This window comes from Culex quinquefasciatus, chromosome 2 (genome assembly GCF_015732765.1).
Source record: "Culex quinquefasciatus strain JHB chromosome 2, VPISU_Cqui_1.0_pri_paternal, whole genome shotgun sequence".
NCBI lineage: Eukaryota > Metazoa > Arthropoda > Insecta > Diptera > Culicidae > Culex > Culex quinquefasciatus.
In genome coordinates this window covers 165,899,650-165,922,762 of record NC_051862.1, presented here as the reverse complement: position 1 = coordinate 165,922,762, position 23,113 = coordinate 165,899,650, and the positions used below count along the sequence as shown (strand labels likewise).

At 36.6% G+C, this 23,113-nt stretch overlaps 1 protein-coding gene across 7 annotated transcripts in view; it reads left to right on the top strand.

Moving 5' to 3' along the window:
• Positions 1-23,113, top strand: part of LOC6051146 (calcium/calmodulin-dependent 3',5'-cyclic nucleotide phosphodiesterase 1A) — a 660,139-nt gene that overhangs the window by 276,183 nt on the left and 360,843 nt on the right. The window contains exon 1 of one of the 7 annotated variants that reach the window (XM_038257818.1): positions 18,257-18,423. The exons of 5 other annotated variants lie outside the window; for them this stretch is intronic. The gene's annotated coding sequence lies outside the window, so the exon portion shown is untranslated. Of the gene's footprint in view, positions 1-18,256; positions 18,424-23,113 lie in introns of those variants that run through there. One more of the 7 variants, XM_038257810.1, reaches the window with a different exon arrangement.

Sequence of the window (23,113 nt, the reverse complement as noted above, 5' to 3'; positions counted from 1 at the left end):
ACTTGTATCATTCCAGGTAAATACAACAAATTATTTTCACAACTGGTTCATCACGTCTTCTAAAATGGTACAGTATTGCTATTGACTCCTTAAATGCTCAATCCAAATACAGGTTCGATTAAGTACCCACTATTTTCAATTTTACAAGTCCAGTCCAGAAACGTTTTTAATTACTTGGAAAAAGCTCCTCCATCCCTCTCCTGCTCAATGTCTCCGTTTTTCAGTTTATAACGACAAACAAAATCAAACAAATGTCTTCGTCGTGTTTCCAGCTTGCGTTCCCATTTTCCCAATAAAGTCCGGGTTATTTTAACGAGCTCTAAATGGTCGGTCTTTTAAAAGCTGCTGCCTGTTGTAACAGTTGGATGATAATGGGTCTCCAAAAATACATTGCTGGAACTCCATCATCAACGCATTCCCAGGTGGCAATTTTCCCCTATTTCAGGCTGGTTCTGTTTGGGTGGAATGTGGGAGTGAAAGGGAATGACACACGAGGGTGGTGAAGACTCATTTTTCCTTTCTTCAAAATGGAAACATACTAGGAGGGGGAGGAGGGTTTGAATGGAAAATTGTTGGAGTAATTTCAATCAACCGCACGTATAATGTTGTCAAACTGACATGATAAATATGGAGATATTTTCAGTTGGAACCATTCCGTTCATTTGAACTTTAATAATCTATGACTATAAGAATAACTATTTGACAATAGTCAAATAACGCCTGAACTAAGGTTATTTATTAAATGATCGTTAGTACAAATTTCATGAATATTCAATTAACTCTTAAAACAAATGAATAACAAATCTATTTGTGAAGATAAATTAAATACCTTTGTATCCTGAGACGCTCGAGGGTTAACGAAATCACATCTTCAAGCGAAACCCAATCCAATTCAATCGATGTTTGACCATCGGAATTGTAACACACAACAACAAATTGCTACACATCATTATCCCAAACGAGCCAACAAACGTCACCATCATCATCGGACATGTCAAAAATTCAATATCCTTCCACTCTCCACCCACTCACGCCATCTTCTTCCGGTTGACTTCATCACAAACTTGGCGGAGGTCAAATGTCATGCTTAGTCATGTGAAAAAAAGCAGATATTCCTGCGTTGGTTGTTGCCTTTTTGGGGTCCCGTTCTGAGAACGTTGTTTGGATTTGGCGGAAAAGTCACCGATTTTATTTTCGATTTTTTCTGACCCCTTAACGACATTTCAGCACGTCAGCCTATAAGATAAAAATTGTTGTTTAGTGGGGTTTTGGAAAAATTTCGGGCATTATGAAGTTTTTTTTTGCAATAAAAATTTTTTTTTTTAAATAAAAACTTCAGCATAAAAAAAAACTTTCAAAATGATTTTTATGTGTGCTCCAATTTTGCCGACGCAAATCTGGCTAAAATTGACGTATAGTTGGGCGGCAATTGCCTGATACAAGTACTAGTCCATCAAGGGAGCTTAGTGCCTCCCAGCAACGCCCAATCGATGAGGAGGATGAAGGCATGGATTTAGAACCTGACGAAAAAGGGCGTGCTACACAAACATAAACGAGGACGTTCGTTGGCTTACGTTAGACTAGTTCAAATCGTCGTTGTCGTGCTAACTTGTAGCACGTGAAATTTTGGTCAAATTGAGTTAAGAACGCCATTTTGTGCAGCTCTTAATGCCTCACCTTTTGACCTTCGCAGATTCCCAAAATATGATTTTAACCCTGAGATACATATTCAATAAAAGCCGAAAAAATTCCGTGCCCTCTTCATATCAAAGAAGTTTCAATCTGGGTGTGCCATCTTGGCAAACTTGAAAATTTATGCAAGTGCGACAATTGGCCAAAGGGATTTCAGGTCAGAACGCGTTTGACACAAGTACGAGCTCGACTACCGTAAACATTTTCAATTATACATATTTCGGGACTCCGGCAACCAAATTCAACCAAACTTCTGGACAATGCACAGAATGGTCAACCAACCAAAACGAGTTTTTTAGTGTTTACATTGCGTGCTCTATTTTGTGTTTATTCAAGGTCAAAGATTAAAATGCGTTTTTCTCGGAACGGCTCAAAGCGACGTGTGACAAGATAGCACGACAACGTCTGAATTTGTTAAGTTTTTTAGGTTTGAAATAATAGAACTAGTTGGTCATCAATACCTGGAAATAATGTAGACTAAAATCTGAACAGGAGCAGCCCTTTTTCGTTAACTGAAAGTTTGGCTTTTGATTGATAATGAACCATTATGTGACTAAAGAGTTTAATGTAAACTGCGTCTTCTCGGGATTTTTTCCAAAACCAGGAATTCCCGAATCTTTATCAAATTTACCTTTTTGATTTTTCCTAAACAAGTTATACCCGTATCCCGATTTTTTTTATTTTGTCCCGGTTTCCCGAAATTGAAAAAAAACTTATTTTGGTTTAAAAACCCAGTTTGTGAAAATAATGGAACATTCGAATACTTCGTCTTTTCGTTACTTAAGTTTTCGCGAAAAAACTGGATTTCCTCCTGATTTCTAGAACAAGGTACTGGATGTTATATTCTTTTCTGAAAGAGATCGCAATTTTGAACCAAACTGCATCAATAACTCAAAATCGATGAAAATGCATATGCGATCAGGGGCAGAACAATTCCCCACGAAAACAGCATGAAAAAAAAAAACAAAAATGTGCGGATCGGGCTCAAACATTTTCTGGGGGTTCCCAGGCCAAAATAATTCGAACCATTTTTTTTTGTTGGGCCATCAGGGTGACGTATAACTTGTTAGGGTGGTCCGAAAAATTGCCGTTTCCGTCGATTTTCGTAAAACCCATTTTTTTCAAAAAAAATCATAACTCCCGCCATTTCTACCGATTTTAGCTGTCTTATACAGGGTTGCCAGGTTGCCAGATAAATCTGGGAACGCCAGTTTTTTCAAGTATTAGTCAGAATATAGATTCATCCTTCTCAGTGCCAAAATAATAAAAATAGAATAAGTTTTTTAAGAGGGAATATTAATTAAACATTTTTAAATTCATAAAATCAATTAAATCACCTGAATTCTACAAATTTATGAATTCATTCATTTGCTTCCTCTCCTACATTGCCAGATTCCTAGCCTAACATATGCAAAGGACGTATGGAACATTAAAATGCCATATTATATCATTATTTCTAGGCCAAATCAGGACAAATATGAGGAACTTAAACTGTTAAGCAATACTTTTTGCACAGATTTTTGATATTTTTGACTGATTTCGGTTAAAACAGAAAACAAAATCAGTACATCTATTTCTAAGTTTAATGTTGTAAAATCTTGTTGGCAGTTGTTAAAAAAGATAAACTGAAAAATTTGTTTTATTATAAATTTTTGTTTAATTTATTTTATATTGTTATACTGTAGTTGTGTAGAACATTGTTAAACTATATAAAAGAACTTTGCAAAGGTCCAAAAATTACGAAATTTTAAAGTGATAATGCAGATTCGAAAAGGGTATTAAATTTCCCTTCAAAAATGTGTACAGCTGAATTATGTAAAATGGCATAGGTTGTCAAACAATTTTTTATTTTTTTTATGAAAAATTCTTTTTTTTTATTTTCAGCACGCCATCAAAATGGGCATCTAATTTTACATAAAAGATCCTTTGACACCAATTTTCCAAAATCGTCACCATTTCAGGCTGCAATTGATTGAAAAACACGTATTTTAACACGTATTTTAGCAATTAGTATTTGTTTATTTGGCTCAAACTTTGTGGAGACTTTCCTTATGATCAAAGAAGCTATTTTGTGTCATTGATTTACCCAAGTCTCCATACAATTTTAGCAGCATGCCATACTTGAAATGGTACGTTAATATTCAAAAATCTGTAACTTTTGAGTGAATTTTATGATCAATGTGGTGTCTTTGGCAAAGTTGAAGGTGTTGTTGAGGCACCCACATGACAATTAAAAAAAAAAAGGTATTCGGTTCAAAATTTTGCCAATTTGAAAAAAATTATTCACAAAAACTCAATTTCCCAAACTACGTATTCTTAGATTTTCATTTTTTTATATGTTTTAGGGCCGCAACCTAGGCACATTTGTGCCATAGAGAAGTATGGTCAAAAAATCTGCCACCGAGTTATAAATTAAAAAAAGTGAATTTAAGAAAAAAAAATTATTTGAAAAAAATAGTTTGACCTAATTTTTTATGAATAAATGAATTTGCAATCATAAAGTACTCAAAGTTTTTTTTTAATATAATGCCCCGTTTTCATGATACAACCACCAAAAGTTTGATTTCAGCGAAATATTTGCAATTTTTATTATTATTAGCTTTATTAAATACACTTTACCATTGCAATGGAATTCGTGTCATATTTGCAATTTTTGATTTTTAAAAATAGTGACCATGAGTGCAATAAAATTGTCTAAGAGACGTTTTTTATTGGACCGCAAAGATACAGCGGCTTAAAGAAAAAGAAACAGGGAAATTTCAGTTTTCTAAGTCTCACCAAAACAACCAAAATTTTCTGATATCGATATCTCAGCAACTTATTGTCCGATTTTCAATGTAAAAATAATGAAACAGTCGTTAAATTTTCCGATCTTTTCGAACACAATATTTTTCAAATTTTGGTATAAAGATTAGCTTTTTTAAATGGCAAAACATTCAATATTACGCCTGTTAAAATGTTAGTCTTGATTGTATTTTTTAGAAATGGTCACTCATGGTCACTATTTTAAAAAATCGAAAAATTGCAAATATTTCGCTGAAATCAAACTTTTGGTAGTTATATTATGAAAACGGGGCCCTATACAATAAAATCTTTAAATTACTATTTAACAATTCCGTCGTCAAACTACTTACTTTTCCTGTCATTCTTGAACGACGAAATAGCCTACTTTTCTGTACCAAAAATAACAGAATCGAATAGCAACACTTTTCAAAATAAATGCTGAAAAGTTTTACTTTCAGCACTCAAATAAGTGCTGAAAAGTTGAACTTTTCAGCACTTGTTTCGAAAAGTAACACTTTTTAACATTTTTTTGATTTAAACGATTTATTGACAAAATACATGAAAATTTTTTCATAAAATTTCACTCAGTGTGTGTTTTTTGGAATTGCAAAAAATGTTGAATGGAACTCGTTGCAAACCTTTTTTTTTTTCAGCACTCTTCGTATTTATCCAACTCGGTGAACCTCGTTGGATAAATGTACGACTCGTGCTGAAAAAATCCTCTTTTTGCAACTTGTTGCATAAACTACTATTTCGATTGAAAATTCAATTTATTTGCAAAAAATTTGGTCAGACAATTTTTTGCATGAAATTTTGATTTTTTTCCAAGAATCACTATTTATTCAAAAATTCATAACTCGGAGGCTGATTTTTTAAAGAAACTTCTCTATGGCTCAAATGTTGCCGGTTTGTGTACCTTAAAAATTAAAAAAAAAAATCTCGAAAATCTTAAAAAACGTGTTTTGGGAAATTTGGTTTTCGTGAAAAAAAATATTGAATTGTCCTCAACACAACTAAATTGACTCAAAAATTACAGATTATTGAATATTTACGTACCGTAAACTGGGGTCAATCGGGACACATGGGGCGAATTGGGACAGCAGTTTTAACCATGTTGGAGCACAATATTTTGATTTTTCTGGTTGGTTTTGGTTAGAACAGACTCAGGTCAACAAAATGTGTACATCCATTTCCAAATTTAAAAGCTTTAAGTGCTCTAGAAACTGCTGTCCCTATTCAGACTGTAGTCCCGATTCACCCCAGATTACGGTACCATTTTAGTATGGACAGCTGCCAAAATTGTGTGGGAGTGCCAATGACACAAAATTGCTTATTTGATCATAGGGAAGATCCGCAAAAAGTTTGAGCAAAATAAAAAAGTACAAAAAAAAATCCTATCCATAACGAGATATCGAAAAATGGAGATCTAATCGACGTCGTCGTGCTATGTTGTCGCACCCGCCATTTTGACGTTCCGAGAAAAACGCGTTTTAATGTTGACCTTGAATATTCAAAAACGAGAGCACGAAATATAAACAATAACAAACACGTTTTGTTTGGCTGACCATTCTGTGCATTGTCCCAAAGTTTGGTTGAAGTTGGTTGCTGGAGTCCCGAGTTATAATTACAAATGTTTACGGTAGTCTAGCTTGTACGTGCGACAAACGCATCCTGACTTTCTTGGCCTGAAATCCCTTTGGCCTTTTGTCGCACTTACATCAATTTTCATGGAGTGACAAGATAGCACGACAAGATTGAAATTACTTTCATATGTAAAGTGACAAAAATGCACGGAGTTTTTTCGGATTATGTTGAATATCTCAGGATTGAAATCGAATTTTGGGGATCTGTGAAGGTCAAAAGGTGAGGCATTGTGAGCTGCACAAAATGGCGTTCTTAACTCAATTTGGCCCAAAATGCACGTGTGACAAGTTAGCACGATGGCGACGGAATACGTGATCGAGGACATAAATTACCCAACCAATCTAAACCTTATTTTTTTCCTAAACTTGAACCAGTCTTCCCAACACACATGAAGTTTGATGTCCGTGTTTCCATGGCTAGATGAACTGTCGGCGTTGGCGTGCCTGTCAACTGTCAAGCCAATTACCAGCCATGTCCATCGGCACTCCGGACGATGACGATGGCTGGTCCAAGGCCAGCCTGCAGTCTCTCTATTAGCCGAGATGATGGGTTTTTTGAGTAGTTTTACGGTGATGTGTCACCGTCCCGGAATGGAACTCCCAAATTGATTGATGGGAGATCTGGAGGGTGTGTCAGCGTGGGGCAATCAATATTGAAGGGATACTTTTAGAGGCATTTTTAACCACATATTTATGAAACTCTTGACAAAAGTTTAAATGCGTGGAATCCCTTCAGAAATAAATCCTTTACGTTCCAATCAATAAAATTTCAATTCAATTGCCTCGATTCAACTATCCTCAGTGATGGCAGAGTGAAGTAAAGAAAATCCGACTCCATTCATAAATATTCAATCGGCCAAACTGTGTTATCGGCACGTTTCTACCAGTCAGCAGCTGAAGTAAAAATCGACGAACGCTATCACACACACGGGGAGGAGTTTTCCCGAACGCGACGAAAGTGCCTCTACTCACTCTGGGGGAAAAGTTACTTTTTTGTGCTTTTTTCCCAGCCCCGTGCGATGTACTTTGCATACATTACACCACGCGCCCTCGCACACACGTGGGAAAGCTCAGGCACACGTGTCCGTGTGGGAAATGGGAGAGTTTTAAACTTTAAAGTGAACGTGATGGGAATTCGCCAACTTTGACATTATCGCCAACATACTTTTGATTGATTTTGAAAAAAGGGAAGTCTGATATTTGATACTCTTTTCTGATAATACAAAATTAGGTTGAGGTCCCTAATTCAAAGTGATAGCTCAAAATATGAGGATGCTTAAATTGATCACAAATTACATTACTATCATTTTACCAAAAAAATATCCCAATTCTAATCAGCGCAAATCTGACTTCAAACCCAAAAGCAACCGTCAGCAAAAAAAGTAAAATGAATAAGATAAAATGGAAACCGATACTGTGCTTGAGATATTTGTTTTTTTTTTATTTTCATTCTCTTTTTTATCGAAAATAAGAACGCTGGAAATGCTGCTGGTGTTGGGAATGAGTCCTAATTTGGTATGCTCTCACGATTGAAGACGTCTCTTATTTCGTTTCGTATTTTCTTTCGACATCGTCTGTGGTTGATAAGGGAAGTAACATTTCGAAATGGATTAGAATTGTGCTCCATTTTTAGATATTGGTAGTCGCCTTATCGAAAACGAAGGACTTTTTGATGCTCAACCTGGATTGAAATAAATTATTTTTGAATAATTTACATATATTTCTTTCTGATTTCTTGATATACCTATGATACGACGTAAGACTGAAACGATGATGGTGAAAGCATTAGATTGTTTTGGCTGTGCAAATTGAAGAGAGAAACGATAAAGTAACATCAAATGATTGAATTTTGAAAAAAAAACTTTGATTAATAATGATACTGCAATTATTTTAAATAATACAGTGAGATGCTCTGAATTAAGTCTTCAAGAAATTGCTTTTCAATATTGCTTTGTTGGGTTTGGATTTTATTTTTTCAAGCATTAAAAAAGACATACTGGAGCAATTCCATGTCAAATAGGGAATCGGTTGTACCCGACCATCTCCGATTTCAATGAAACTTTGTAGACATGTTATCCTAGGCATATATAAGCCATTTTTGAGTAACTTGTAGGAAATTGGACGGGCTTTCCGAAAAAAATACACTGAAAGAAAAAAACACTCCACTTTTATGAGATTTTTTTAATTTATAAGTTTAAAAGTTAAATTTGAAGGTGAGCCCACGATTTTTTTTCGCTCATTATTTTTGTGAAAATAGCCTAAAATGTTACAACAAGACTCACGAAAAATGCAGGATGGAGCAACTCACCTAAAAAAATACAAAAATCATTTACTGAAACTGTTTTTTTAAGTGCTCTAAACGTCAAAATTTTCAAAAGCCGATTACGGGAATCGATTCTCCAGACAATTTTACATAAAAGTCTCCATATTGACCATTGTCCTAAGTCCAATCCTTGTGAAGTTACAGCGGTTTTAAAAATAAAAATGTTGAAAATATAGGTTTTTTGTTGGTTTTTGGCAATTTCTATATGACGGACTTCATTTTTCAGTTTCGAAAATATTTTTACCGAAAAGCTCGTCCAATTTCCCATAAGTTTGTCTTTGACCATATTAATTGGATGTATGGGCTTACAGATATATGCTAATTTATTATCCAGGTTACTTTACTACACTGAAAAAATGTTATGTTTGAATTATGAGCAATGTAATTAGCTTATATCTGTAAGCCCATACATCCAATTGAAATGTGGTCAAAGACAAACTTATGGGAAATTGGAGAGCTTTACGGTAAAAATATTTTCGAAACTGAAAAATCAAGTCCGTCATATAGAAATTGCCAAAAACCATAAAAAAAACCTAATTTTTCAACATTTTTATTTTTAAAACCGCTGTAACTTCACAAGGATTGGACTTAGGACAAAGATCAATATGGAGACTTATATGTAAAATTGTCTGGAGAATCGATTCCCGTATTCGGCTTTTGAAAATTTTGACGTTTAGAGCACTTAAAAAAAAACAGTTTCAGTAAATGATTTTTGTATTTTTTTATGTGAGTTGCTCCATCCTGCATTTTTCATGAGTCTTTTTGTAACATCTTAGGCTATTTTCACAAAAAATTTGAGCGAAAAAAAATCGTGGGCTCACCTTCCAATTTACCTTTATACCTTAAAATCCAAAAATCTCATAAAAGTGGAGTGTTTTTTTTCTTTCAGTGTATTTTTTTCGGAAATCCCGTCAAATTTCCTACAAGTTTGTCTTTGACCACTTTTTGATACGATGCAATGGCTTCGAGATACAGCAATATTTAAATTACGAAGTACAAAAATATTGAAAACACGTACGCCCTTCTCAAATGTCATTATCGAGTGTTACTGGCTCCATATACACAAAAATGGTTTATGTATGCCTAGGAAAACATGTCTACAAAGTTTCATTGAAATCGGAGAGGTTCGAGAAAAAGTACCTAAAAATTCCTGTTTTGGGCTGGAATTGCTTACTGTAGTTTCAAACCAGCAGGATTGCAAACCCTACTCCAACTAAACACTCACACATTTCCATTTAGTACAACACTGTCACTAGTCACCACAAACCGGCCAAAATACAATTATCCAACTTACTCTTTTAACCCTTTGCCTCCTCCCTCCCTCAGCCCCTCAAATAGCGGCAAAACTTTCAACAACACTCAGCTTTGTCCACCCCCCACCATTCATGAGGTTTGTTATTTTTGCACCCATTTTGCTCACTCTCTGAAGAGTGCGTCAACGGAAAAGCTCTCTCACCACGGACAGTGACACCGCTCCGAATGCTCTGCTCTCTGTTGCGAATAGATGTTATCGTAGGTTCACGGTTGAGCGAAAACTCGCACAAACCACAAACCCAACTTGAGGGGGATGCCTTCCCGTACTCCTGTCAGCAGAATGTTATCAATTGGCAGTGGATTCAGTTGGATGGGTCACGTAATTAGTTTGAGAATGAGTAGATTCCAACTAATATTTTAAATGCATGCCTGTTTTGAAGACAATTAATTCAATTATTTAGAAAAATCACAACAATCCAGTTTATACACTACATTTTTTTTAAATGACAAAACATTGGCGTAAAGTGTTAAAGTTTTGATAGTTTTCATATTAATGATAATTTATTTGCAACCATACATTTATTCAACCTGATTAAACCTGCATTGGTTTATATAGAATGTTAACTATATAAAAATTAAAGCAAATCTACATGTCTGATATCTCGTACCGTGAAAAAGAAGGATTTTTTTAATCAGGATACCTTGAATAACATATTTTGCCAAAATTTTAAAATCAACAATAGTTTTCTATCCCAAATATCATATTTGTCTAGCAGTTTTGTAGTTAGCACAAACATCAAGCCAGAAGTAAGGGAAATATACCCATTTTAAGCCTAATAAGCGGTCGTGTTTGAATGATGCTGGATAAGCTGGAGTGTTTCTTGAAATTTACTAAAACCAAGTACACCAACGAGTAGAGCAACTTTTTTTAACACTTCTGTTTATTTTCGTTTTTACTAAAAGTTATTCCATTCCTTTTACAAGCATTAAAAAAATATTTCCTATTATATACTATAATCAGTCGAGAATGCATTGGGCCACGCCGATTTTTCTATTTTCAGCATAGTTCTTTTTTCTTCCAGCGCTCTTTTGGGTCTGCTTAGTGCTGCCAAAATTGATAAAATTTTATGCTTACACTCACGAAAAATAGCTTTTTTAGAGAAAAATTTCCTGGCATCACTGGCTCACTCCAACAGGCGCTGCACCAGCATGTTGGTGGTGTTGGTGGCCACCCTTTGTTCTTTATTTGCCTTCGCTTCTCGCTTGGTTTTCTTCAGCCTTCGATTGGAATAGGTCATCAAAATTCAAACGTCAAAAGACTTGCCGCGTTTGTTTATTTGATGGAGCTTGCTTATTATTTGCACGTTTCGGGATTATTTTTCAAGTGAGTGACTAAGTAATGGTCAAAAGAACATGTTGCCGGTAGTTGGAAGCAATTTTGTATCTTAAGCGCTTTGAAATCGTTGGTGTGTGGATGTGTGTGCCACCAAAATGATAAGAAATGGTCTTGTAAAATAGAAATTATGATCAAAAGTGCGTTAAATTTGATCTTTTTGGCCAGTAAATGGCATAAATTTGCATGCTTACTTGAGGCGGTGCTGTTGCTGGTATACTTATAAGATTATAACCTAAATAGTATTTTTGGAGTTTTAATCGAGCATCAAACTCTCCATATGACGAAGATAGGTGTTTGTTTAGAAAGGGTATATTTCCCCTATCAGAGAAACTGCAACATCAAATCTGAAAATGCCATATGGTAAATGGACAAGAGATGTTTTTTTAAATAAATAAACCAAGTGTGTTTTTTAATAAGTATACATTTGTATTTGAATTTTATTTTGCGGTATCTTTAGGTTCTATTATATAAAGGATTGATCTTTATTATTTCGATTTCCCTGAATTCTTTCATGAAAGATGTATGTTAAATAATTGTATTTTTTTATCAATTTCTTCATTTCTTTAAACCTACATTGTTTCAGGCGAAATTATACAAATGATGTGTTTTATGTGTCAATTACTCATCAAAATGTGCAAAATAAGGCATTTTTTTAAAATTAAATATGTCTTTATTGAACATTCTTATAATAATTACATTTCTTTTACATGCTAAGTGGTATGGCCTAATGCTCTTCATCTTTGTTGTATTTTTCGTTTATTATTAACTGATCACATTTATTTATTTGCTTCAAATTGTTTTACATTATTGCATTGAATTGAACACATTTGGGTAAAAAAGAAAAAAAAAATCACTTTAACAGCTAATCCTAACCTAAAACTAAAAAAATAAATCCATTGAAATATTCAAAATCACTAGAACGAGTAAACTACGAACTGTATTTTAAGATGAATGCTCCAAGAGTTCTTACTTTTTCCTGGCGAGTTTTGCACCCACGCAGATTTGTTGTCATCTCGATGAAAATGTTCAGAAGTTCTTGTGGTGAAAACAGGTCACTACTGCCTTCACCCGTTGATTTTGGTTGGTTTTCCCTCGGTTGCTGACTGAAGCCAGGAGATGTTGTATTCTCTGCAACTTTTTGCCGCTGATTCAACGGCAATGGCTGCAGATTTGGAACCACTCGAACAGATCCCGCTCCAGGTGACGCCAAAGCAGGAAAATCCACGTCCGTGAAAGTTGGTGTTGTTTTGCGACGATTTGGTTGGTGCCTCGCACTCAGCACGTTTTGGGCAGCTTCGATTCTTGGTCCAATGGTCGCCACCGCAATTGAAGCATTTGGCTTCGATGTTCTCGTTGATTGTTTCGCAAGCTTGTGTTTTGTGCTCACCTCCGCAGGTTGCACAACGACTCTTGATGAAACATTTCCTTCCACCATGTCCAAACTGCAAGCAGTTCGAACATTGCGTCACGTCACGGTGCACTGGACGATAACGTTCCCAAGTCACGATGATGTTGAAAATTGCCCGAACTGTCTTCAGCTCAGACGGCGTTGTCGATCCTTTCTCGAGATGAACCAGGTACAGTTGATCACGATACTTGATGTCCTTGTTGTGTCTCGTCATCTTGAAGACTTCGATCACGTTCAACTTAAGAGTTTTGAGCTCTTCTTTCAGCACACTCACATCCATGTCGTACAGGCCTCGGAGGACCTGTTTCATGGGGCGTTTACCTGGATCGTCATGGCTGTAGTATTCAATCTGTGTGTTGTTCAGGAAATCACGAACGTAGTTGTAATCCTTTCTGGTAGGTAGCAGAATTTTGAGTCCATCAGCACACAAGCGAATGGAAGCTCGTAAAGCACCAGATTTGATAAATCCGGTCAGCCACTTTCGCACCGAATCCGATGACGATGTTTTCACAAAAATGGGTGGCAACTTTTCCCGTCGTTCAAATTCTTCCTTCTCGCTCACGTCCACAGGGAGGGTAGCGAACTGGTTTCCAGACAATTTTTGAGCGTCCTTGCTCAAACTGCCTGGCTTTGCAGGTAGCGCTTCGGCATTCTTTAGCTTCTTCAAATCTGCCGATCCTGCTGGTGAGGACCGCCTCTTTTTCTTGCCCTGAGGCATTTTTGCACTTTTTAAGCACTTTTCAGGAGCTAAAATCCAGGAGTACCTCACTGAATGATGGTCCACAAAGGAATGAAGCAAAATAAGGCAAGACAAAACATTGTAGAAGGTTTCTTCTTCCGTTGCAAATCGCTAAACTATTGAAAATCTAGTTTTAACTGAGCTTTTGAATAAGTGGGATTTATTCAGAAAAAAAATCATAAGTCTTTATTGAAACAAAATTTTAACAAGAATAGATTTTACATATGTTTTGTTTACATATTGTCACTAGCACATCTTGTGACACGTCTGCTGTAAAAAGATCGGACGTGTCACAAGATAGCACACAAGCGACGATAAATTACCTGTTTGCTCTGAAATACCTGATACAATCGAAATATGAGCAGGTTTTAGATTGCTGAGAGTATCACTGGATTTTTATTAATAAATATCAAATTTCCTTAACCTTACATTAAACAGTAGCATGGATAGAAAACCCGTTTTATTACCAATATTACTAATTTCTTTTGCAAGCTTCAGGAAAAATAATTTTCATGAGTATGAAAGAATTTAGAATCAGCAATATTAGAGCAGTTTAATAAATATCATTTAAAAAAAAAAAGTTTCTCAGATACCATAGTTTTTTGCCTTCCTCACTGAGGTAAGGCTATAATCCTGCTCTAAAAATGAACTTTTTATCAAAAGCTCGAAGACCCACCTTCATATATACATATCGACTCAGAATCGAGAACTGAACAAATGTCTGTGTGTGTGTGTGTGTGTGTGTGTGTGTGTATGTGTGTGTGTGTATGTGTGTGTGTGTGTATGTATGTATGTGTTCAAAAATCTTGCCAAGTTTTTTCAGCACTGGCTGAACCGATTTTGATCGAACCAGTTGCATTCGACTAGGTTTAGGGTCCCATACACCGCAATTGAATTGTTTGAAGTTTCGATAAGTAGTTCAAAAGTTATGTATAAAAATGTGTTTTCACATATATCCGGATCTCAATTATATGCATGTAAACGATGTCCGAATCCATCATCCGACCCATCGTTGGTTAGGTAATCAAGAGACCTTTCTAACGAGTCCACAACATCGAAGATCTGGCAACCCTGTCTCGAGTTATGACCACTTAAGTGATATTTATGTACTTTTTTGAAGCCGGGTCTCACTTAAATGCATGTAAACGATGTCCGGATCCATCATCCGACCCATCGTTGATTAGATAATCAAGAGACTTTTCCAACGAGTCCACAACATTGAAGATCTGGCAACCCTGTCTCGAGTTATGACCACTTAAGTGATATTTATGTACTTTTTTGAAGCCGGGTCTCACTTAAATGCATGTAATCGATGTCCGGATCCATCATCCAACCCATCGTTGATTAGATAATCAAGAGACCTTTCCAACGAGTCCACAACATCGAAGATCTGGCAACCCTGTCTCGAGTTATGACCACTTAAGTGATATTTATGTACTTTTTTGAAGCCGGGTCTCACTTAAATGCATGTACACTCAAACCCCGATGGTTTGACACCAACTGTTGTCAAACGAACGGGGTCACTTTTAAGTTTGACACCCCTTTTACACTGAGCTTACACACACTACCAAACGTTTATTTTGATAGTGTGCGTGAGCGCCGTGTAAAAAGTGACAGTTCGTCACTTTTTAGTTTGACTTTGACCAACCAACGAGGTACAAACTAAAAAAAGTGTCAAACGAAAAAGTGACCAACCACCGGGGGTTGAGTGTAAACGATGTCCGGATCCATCATCCAACCCATCGTTGATTAGATAATCAAAAGAACATTCCAACGAGTCCACAACATTGAAAATCTGGCAACCCTGTCTCGAGTTATGACCACTTAAGTGATATTTATGTACTTTTCTGAAGCCGGATCTTACTTAAATGTATGTAAACGATGTCCAGATCAATCATCCGACCCATCATTGGTTAGGTAATCAAGAGATCTTTCCAACGAGTCCACAACATCGAAGATCTGGCAACCCTGTCTCAATTTATGACCACTTAAGTGATATTTATGTACTTTTTTGAAGCCGGAACTCACTTAAATGCATGTAAACGATGTCCGAATCCATCATCCGACCCATTATTGGTTAGGTTATCAAGAGACCTTCCCAATGAGTCCACATAATTGAAAATCTGGCAACCCTGTCTCGAGTTATGACCACTTAAGTGATATTAATGTACTTTTTTGAAGCCGGATCTCACTTAAATGCATGTAATCGATGTCCGGATCCATCATCCAACCCATCGTTGGTTAGGTAATCGAGAGACCTTTCCAACGAGTCCACATAATTGAAGATCTGGCAACCCTGTCTCGAGTTATGACCACTTAAGTGATATTTATGTACTTTTTTGAAGCCGGATCTCACTTAAATGCATGTAAACGATGTCCGAATCCATCATCCGACCCATTATTGGTTAGGTTATCAAGAGACCTTCCCAATGAGTCCACATAATTGAAAATCTGGCAACCCTGTCTCGAGTTATGACCACTTAAGTGATATTAATGTACTTTTTTGAAGCCGGATCTCACTTAAATGCATGTAATCGATGTCCGGAACCATCATCCGACCCATCGTTGGTTAGGTAATCAAGAGACCTTTCCAACGAGTCCACATAATAGAAAATCTTGCAACCCTGTCTCGAGTTATGACAACTTAAGTTATATCTGTGTACTTATTTTTCTGGACCTAAAAAAAATAGCTGAAATATGTGTCCAAACCACTCATATTACCCATTGTTGGTAAAAAGTGAGGAAGGTATCAACCACACAGGTGGATTAAGTTAGTTTTTTTTAAATAGTTTGGGGTGGGTGTTTTTTTTATATAATATTTAAAATATTATTTCATTTTTGTTTAACTAAACAAAATGTTTGTGACGTTATTTTGAACATTTTGTATTGAAATTGCTGTCGAGCTTAAGTATGACCATGAACTACTCTAAAGTGATATAAAATTTTCAAATCCAAGGTGGAGGCCAAAATGGCGATGATGAAATATAAAAAAATCATTTTTTTTATTTAATTGGCAAGCAACCATTCAAATTTAACCAAAATGGGGTCGCAGAACTTAAACTTGATGTTCAAAGTTAGAAAATTAAAAAAATACGAAAAAAACGAAATACGACTATGATAAGATTATCCAAAGTCCCATACAAACCTTCGGATAATCGAACTTCGGATAATTGAAACTTCGGATAAACGAGGATTTGGATAATCGAGTCTGGACGATATTTAATAAGCATGGAAAATATGGCTTTTGGAGCTTGCACAGTAATTTGTAGTCCACTTTCGACTTAAAAACATGTTTGGTAAGGTTTGTTGACGTTCATTACTTGAGATTTTTTGAAAAAGTGCTATAAGCTGAAGTGTTTCATATTTATATAAGACCTTATTTAAAAAAAAAAACTATAGAATTAGAACTCAAGATAAGAAATTTTCTACGTGTTTGACAAGTATTCTGAACAGTTATTAAAAAGAGCAATAAAAAATTAAGTTACTTAAAACAGAAAACTTTCAACAATGATATTTTAGCAATTTCTCGATGAAACATTTCCTTATGACATTTTTATGTAACGATGACTTGTATTACCTGAAAAGTTTGTTCTAAAAAATACGCTGCGGCTATCTGAAGTGACTGAAAAATTTGCCGAAACAGGAAATTAAATCGTGGATCGACAAATAGAGACAAGACTGTGATAGAATAGTAGTTTATGCAACAAGTTGCAAAAAGAGGATTTTTTCAGCAGGAGTCGTACATTTATCCAACGAGGTTCACCGAGTTGGATAAATACGAAGAGTGCTGAAAAAATCAAGTTTTGCAACGAGTTCCATACAACATTTTTTACGATTCCAAAAAACACTCACTGAGTGAAATTTTATGTCAAATTTTCATGTATTTTGTCAATAAATCGTTAAAATCAAAAAAATGTTGAAAAGTGTTACTTTTCGAAACAAGTGCTGAAAACTTCAACTTTTCAGCACCCATTTAAGTGCTGAAAAGTAGAACTTTTTAGCATTTATTTTGAAAAGTTTTGCTATTCGATTCTATTATTTCTGGTACAGAAAAGTAGGCTATTTCGTCGTTCAAGAATGACAGGAAAAGTAAGTAGTTTCACGACGGACAACGACAATTTTTACAATTTCGCTTTGATTATATTAATTTTTATTGTCATCCTACAGTGACAATATGGACTACTTATCATTCTCTATACAACAGTGCAGAAAAGTTTTTTAAAACAGACATTTGAGAGCTGAAAATTTGGCCGTATTTTGGTTTTTGACTTAACCTAACCATAAAACTCACGGACTGTAAACTAAAGAGCTTTACAGAAAAATAAAATTCAAAAAAATGTTTTTAGAAATGACAAATAAATATTCAATGCATAATCAATATTTGTACAGCACATGACAGCGCTTCACTGAATAAATGATCAACTCGTGCTGGTAGGTCATCATTTTTCACTTTGCTGCATAAACTACTGTTATAGATTCACTTGCCTAATTCTTAGGATGAAACTGGAATTCAATTAAGCTTACACGACTTAATAATTAAAAGACGTTGAGTTTTAAGCATTTTCTGAACATCTGGCATCCCTGTCGGCAAACACACACAAACCGTCGATCCCGCATGGACAGAAAAAGCAACCAGATTTCGCTAACTGCTAACGACCACCATGAACTTGAACACCGAGTCTAGGACCGGGAAGTGGGTATTCTGGTGGAGGCGATGATTGAGGTTTGTTGTGGCATGTTCCAACAAGAGAGAGAGAGAGAGAGAGCGCGAGCTAGCAAAATTGAGAGAGCTTGACGAACCAAAGTGTGCGGTTTATCTATCCTGAATCTCCCGGCTCTTCTATTCAAGCTCGACTGGAGCACGTGCTTCCAGACACGCACCCACACACTAGCAGAGTGGTTCAGGACGAGCCCCCCTTTCTCCACCCACAATTTTCTTGTTTTTCGCTTGTATTCGCACCAGGACTCGCCTCCATTGTATTCGGCACCAGGACCACAGTCATCGTGAATCTGGTCGTGGAGTCAACTTGGCTGGCCGTGCTTGGCCGCGGACCAGTTGGTTCGAAATCTCGGAACGTGCGGTTCGGTCCTCGCCGACGAGGACTTTTTTATCGTCGGTTTAAAGAGGTTTTTTCTTTCGAACTTCAAGTGGCTCGTGACTGTTGGAAAACGCCGTTTTTTCAGGTAACAGCTGGCGTCAATTGCAGCAATGTTCGCGGTTTTCCACTCAGAGATTCGCCAACTGTTGTGTTCCACAGGTGTAAGGTTACACGCGGGCTGCTCGCTTAGTGAATCCTGGGAAAATAATGCGGAAAACGTGGAAAACCATTTAATTAAAAGCGACGCTTCGCACAAACACAATATGTTTTGGTGCTGTTGTGAGGGGGAAAATTCGCGCCAGCAGGGCTTCCCAGCCCGGGGTGTTTGGTCAGGGAAGACTGGCTGAAAATGATACCGGAAAAATGTGTGGATGTGAGCAGCTAAAAATAGAAGATAACGCCGAAAACTTTTGCCCAGCTCACCTGTAAGCTGCTTGCTGAAGGGGACAGGGAGAAGGATGTGCAGTGGAAAATGATTTTTCCTCTTTCCTCTCTGTCGAACTGTTGTTTGGCGGTGGAGTGCAAGTGGAAAAGCGTGCGCGCCCAAATTAAGGATATTAAATTAATTGCGTGGCACTTGATGGCACTTCGGCGAAGGTTAACTGGACTGTTTTACGAGGGCCTCGGAGATGGGTAGTGGACGGAAGTGTACTGGCTGTTTTAAGAAGATGGATTTTCTTATCGGAACCAGATGGAAGCTGTGTGCCCCAAGGAAATGTATCGGGAGTGACTGAGTTTTATGAATATTTAGAATGATTCTTTTTTAACTTAGGCTTTAAACTAACTTACTCGGTATTGTTTTTATTGAATTTGATTTTTTATTAAACTCTTCGGTACTAAATCTTTTAAATGACTATTGACAACTGTAGATTTTTCCAGTTTCATCACTTTTGAGTTTAAGATGTAATTTGGTTCTCAATTATGTGTACTTTCACTAAAACTTGAAATTTGCAGCTCAGTGCAGAGTCCACGAGCAAAACATACTCATCTAGCATTGAACTCACCAATCTACCTGAAATTTACAGGGGTTGTTTTTGAATATAAAACTAGCTTTTCGCCAAATTTAATTTAAAATTTAGGTCAACGGGAAGTTGTGCAAATCAGGACACAAATGTACATCAAAATATTCACTAAAAAGGAAAAAATGTCTATTGTACGTGATAAACTGTTATCAATCTCAGATGGTAGTCCCCTACAAGCTCCAGGTCCAATCGAGTTGATATCTGTACAAAACACTGTTTTATTTGAGTTCGAAAATTGTGCTATTTTTTCATTAAAATGCCAATAACTACCTGTAGATTTAACCAATTGGGATGCTTCCCCCGCTTTTTTTTGCATTTTTAGGCCTTTTCTGATGTTGTTAAAATTTAATTGTATTTTGCCTTATTTACAGCATTTTATGATTTTTGCCGTGTTTAAACCATAAAACTTTGCTTCTCTCCACTTCACTTTGACAAAGAGTTGGCCAGATGCTAGTTTTAAATTTACAAACAACCCATTAAAATTTTAAACAAATTGATCAAGTCCAAACAACGTCCCATACAAAAGAGGTGGACTCGCTCTTAAACAATTTAAAATTATATTTTGATTAAACATACAAATACATCAAGGCACAAATTCAAAATAAAATTTAACACTTAAATTTACAATAAATCAAAAGATTGTAAATTAAAAAGTAAAATCAATAAAAAGAGTGATTCAAAGTTTACAAAACAAAAACCATTTTTTTCAATGATCACAAATCATTGAAAAAAAAATTATCATCACAGATCATTAAACCGTCATTCCGATCCCAAACTCTTCTTACAAGTTTAAAAACTATTCATCCTTGAAATGTTTGAATCATCCTCCTTGAAATATTTGAAAAATAACAGACTACTCAAATGGATGCCTAAATGTTTTAGCAATTTGGAAAATATTTAAATATAATAAAAAAGGAAATTCTAATGATTTTTAAAAATAAATTGAACGCCCTATCGGTTTAAAATACTTTTCAAATAAATCATACAAAATTTTATTGGACATAGGTTTTTTTACAAATTTGGTGTATTCGGTCACATTGAAGAGAATCGATCCCTCAAAATTGATTGAGGGATCAGTGTCAAAATGCTACCAACTCACACCGTTATAACACATTTGTTCATTCGTAAATTGAAACAATAAATCTCCAACAAGTGCTATACATCGGCATCTCGACGTCGTCGTGATATCTTGTCGTACCCGCCATTTCTATGTTTCGAGAAGAACGCGTTTTAGTGTTTGACCTTGAATAAACAAAAACGAAAGCACGCAATTTAAACAATAACAGACACATTTTGTTTGGCTGATCATTATGTGCATTGTCCCGAAGTTTGGTTGGAGTTGGTTGCTGGAGTCCCGAGTTATAATTACAAATGTTTACGGTAGTCCTACTTGTACGTGCGTCAAACGCGTTCTGACCTGAAATCCTTTTGGCCAGTTGTCGCACTTACATCAATTTTCAGGGAGTGACAAGATAGCACGACATGATTGAAACTTCTTTTATATGTAGAGTGACAACAATGCACGGAGTTTTTCGGTTTTTATTGAATATCTCACGATTGAAATCGAATTTTGGGGATCTGTGAAGGTCAAAAGGTGAGGCATTGTTAGCTGCACAAAATGGCGTTCTTAACTCAATTTGGCCCAAAATGCACGTGTGACAAGTTAGCACGACGGCGACGATCTGACCACTCCTTTGTCACCAAGCTGTGGTGGCCGAGGCAGTTAAGTCATTGAGTTAGTCTGTCAAAGGTCTCTGGTTCGATTTCCGTAGTCGACACTTTAGATTTTTTGTTTTGATGGTTGAACTTTTGTTTACCATTAATCTCCCGGACGAGCGCTGCCCAGTTTTGGGTGCAACTCTTAAAATTTAAGAAAATATTAGGGTTGAAACTGCGACTTGGGTTAGGTGACTTTATTACCAATGTTCAAAAAAATGTATTTTTTTTTCGGATCAACTTTGGCTTTGTTTTTTACTAATATTTTCTTTATTACATGTAAAAATAATTATGCAGTAATTTTTGTAGTGTACCAGACTATGACTCTAAGCGTTTTCAAACAATTTAAATAAAAATGGTTTCATTCTATATTAAAAAAAAGTGAAAAACAAGCAAAACATTGAAAAACTGACTGTAAAAACATGAAAAATAAGAAATGCAAAATGTAATGATAAGAGATGGTATAATAGTCCAAATACTAACAAAAACAAACATAAACAAAACAAGATAAATGCAATTATAAATACTAAAAATTAAACAAGAAAACATTAAACAAGAGAAGTAAAATTTTTTGTAACCGGTTCCGTGGCTTAATGGTTACGGCTTCTGCCTCACAAGCTAAAGGTTCAGGGATCAAATCCCGGTCGGTACCTTTGAAATTTGGAACCAGGAATTTGAACTTTGAATATGAACAAAAACGAAAATGAATCCATTTGGGATTCGAACTCACACCTTAGGATTGGTGGTCTGGGACGCTAAGCAGTCGGCCATCAGAAGGTTTACACTCCAGCAGTGAATTGATCCGTGATGTTGAAACATGTTATCTTTTCATATTAAATACGCGCTGATCCCTGATTTGCCTGAGGGGATTGGAAGTCTAAATATAGATCGAGTTTCCTTCAGATGCTTGCTTCTATGTTTAGGCGGGGCCGAACTATGCCCAGCGACCTCGGAATTGGACCGCAAGGAGCTCTGTTATTCTGAAATGGGTCGTTGGAAGCAGCGCGAGGGCTATCACCACCTAATACCCGGGACTGAGATAAGTTGTATCAGCTTTCGGCATAAACAAAGTCTGATACAAATTATACTTTCCCATAATATCGCTACCGGTTAGCGGGTATTGGATTGGACACACACACACAAGAGAAGTAAAATTTTTAGTAGAACAAAAGTTGCTCAAAATGATCTCTTGAATACGAGAAAAATAAACAAATTCAAAAAACAATTTGTGCAGCAGAGGGTTAACTGTGCAGATGAAAAAAACGAAACCTTTCGCGTCGACGTCAACCCTTGAATCCGACGAAATATCCTATGAATTAATGTAAGGAGCGCACTCAGTCGCCAGCCAGCGACAAGTTAAGACGTGTTTTGCTCGTGTTGTCATCTCGCGTGCTTGGAAGTTTTTGACAGATGGAGGTGGAGGAATCCTCCGAGGAGGAAGATTTTCGTCCCGTCTGCGGGAATCGGAAGCGGAAGAAGTCCAGCGAGGTCATTGGAATCGGCATCGAAGGAGAAAAAGTTGAGAAGGCCCTGCTCAACAACAACAAGTTCAGCCGGCTAGCGGATAACAAAAACAACAACAATGCCAGCCCAGCAGGAGGAGGGGACGCCCCGGCGGTTCCACCACCCGGCCAGTCGGCAGGTAAACAAAAGCAACCACCTTTGGTGGTGAAGAACACCACGGATTTTTACAAGCTCGTGGCGATAGTGGAAGTTGTAAATTTGGTTTCAACCCAATTTACAAACTAACCCGATTTGGAACCAAGGTGACCTGCTTCTCTGTCAAAGTTTTTGACAAGTTGCAAGAGCTACTCAAGAAGAAGAAAGTGGAATTCTACACCCACGATCGGCGGAGCGAACGAAATCATAGGGTGGTTCTTCGTGGTTTTCCTGATGAACTGAAACCGGACGAGGTCAAGTACCTTCTGAAGAGGGATCTCAAGCTGGACGCGCTGGAGGTGCATATCATCAAGCGGAAGGAAAAGTCCACCGTGGACGAAACTCCGTACATTGTGGTCTTCCCAAGGGATACACCAA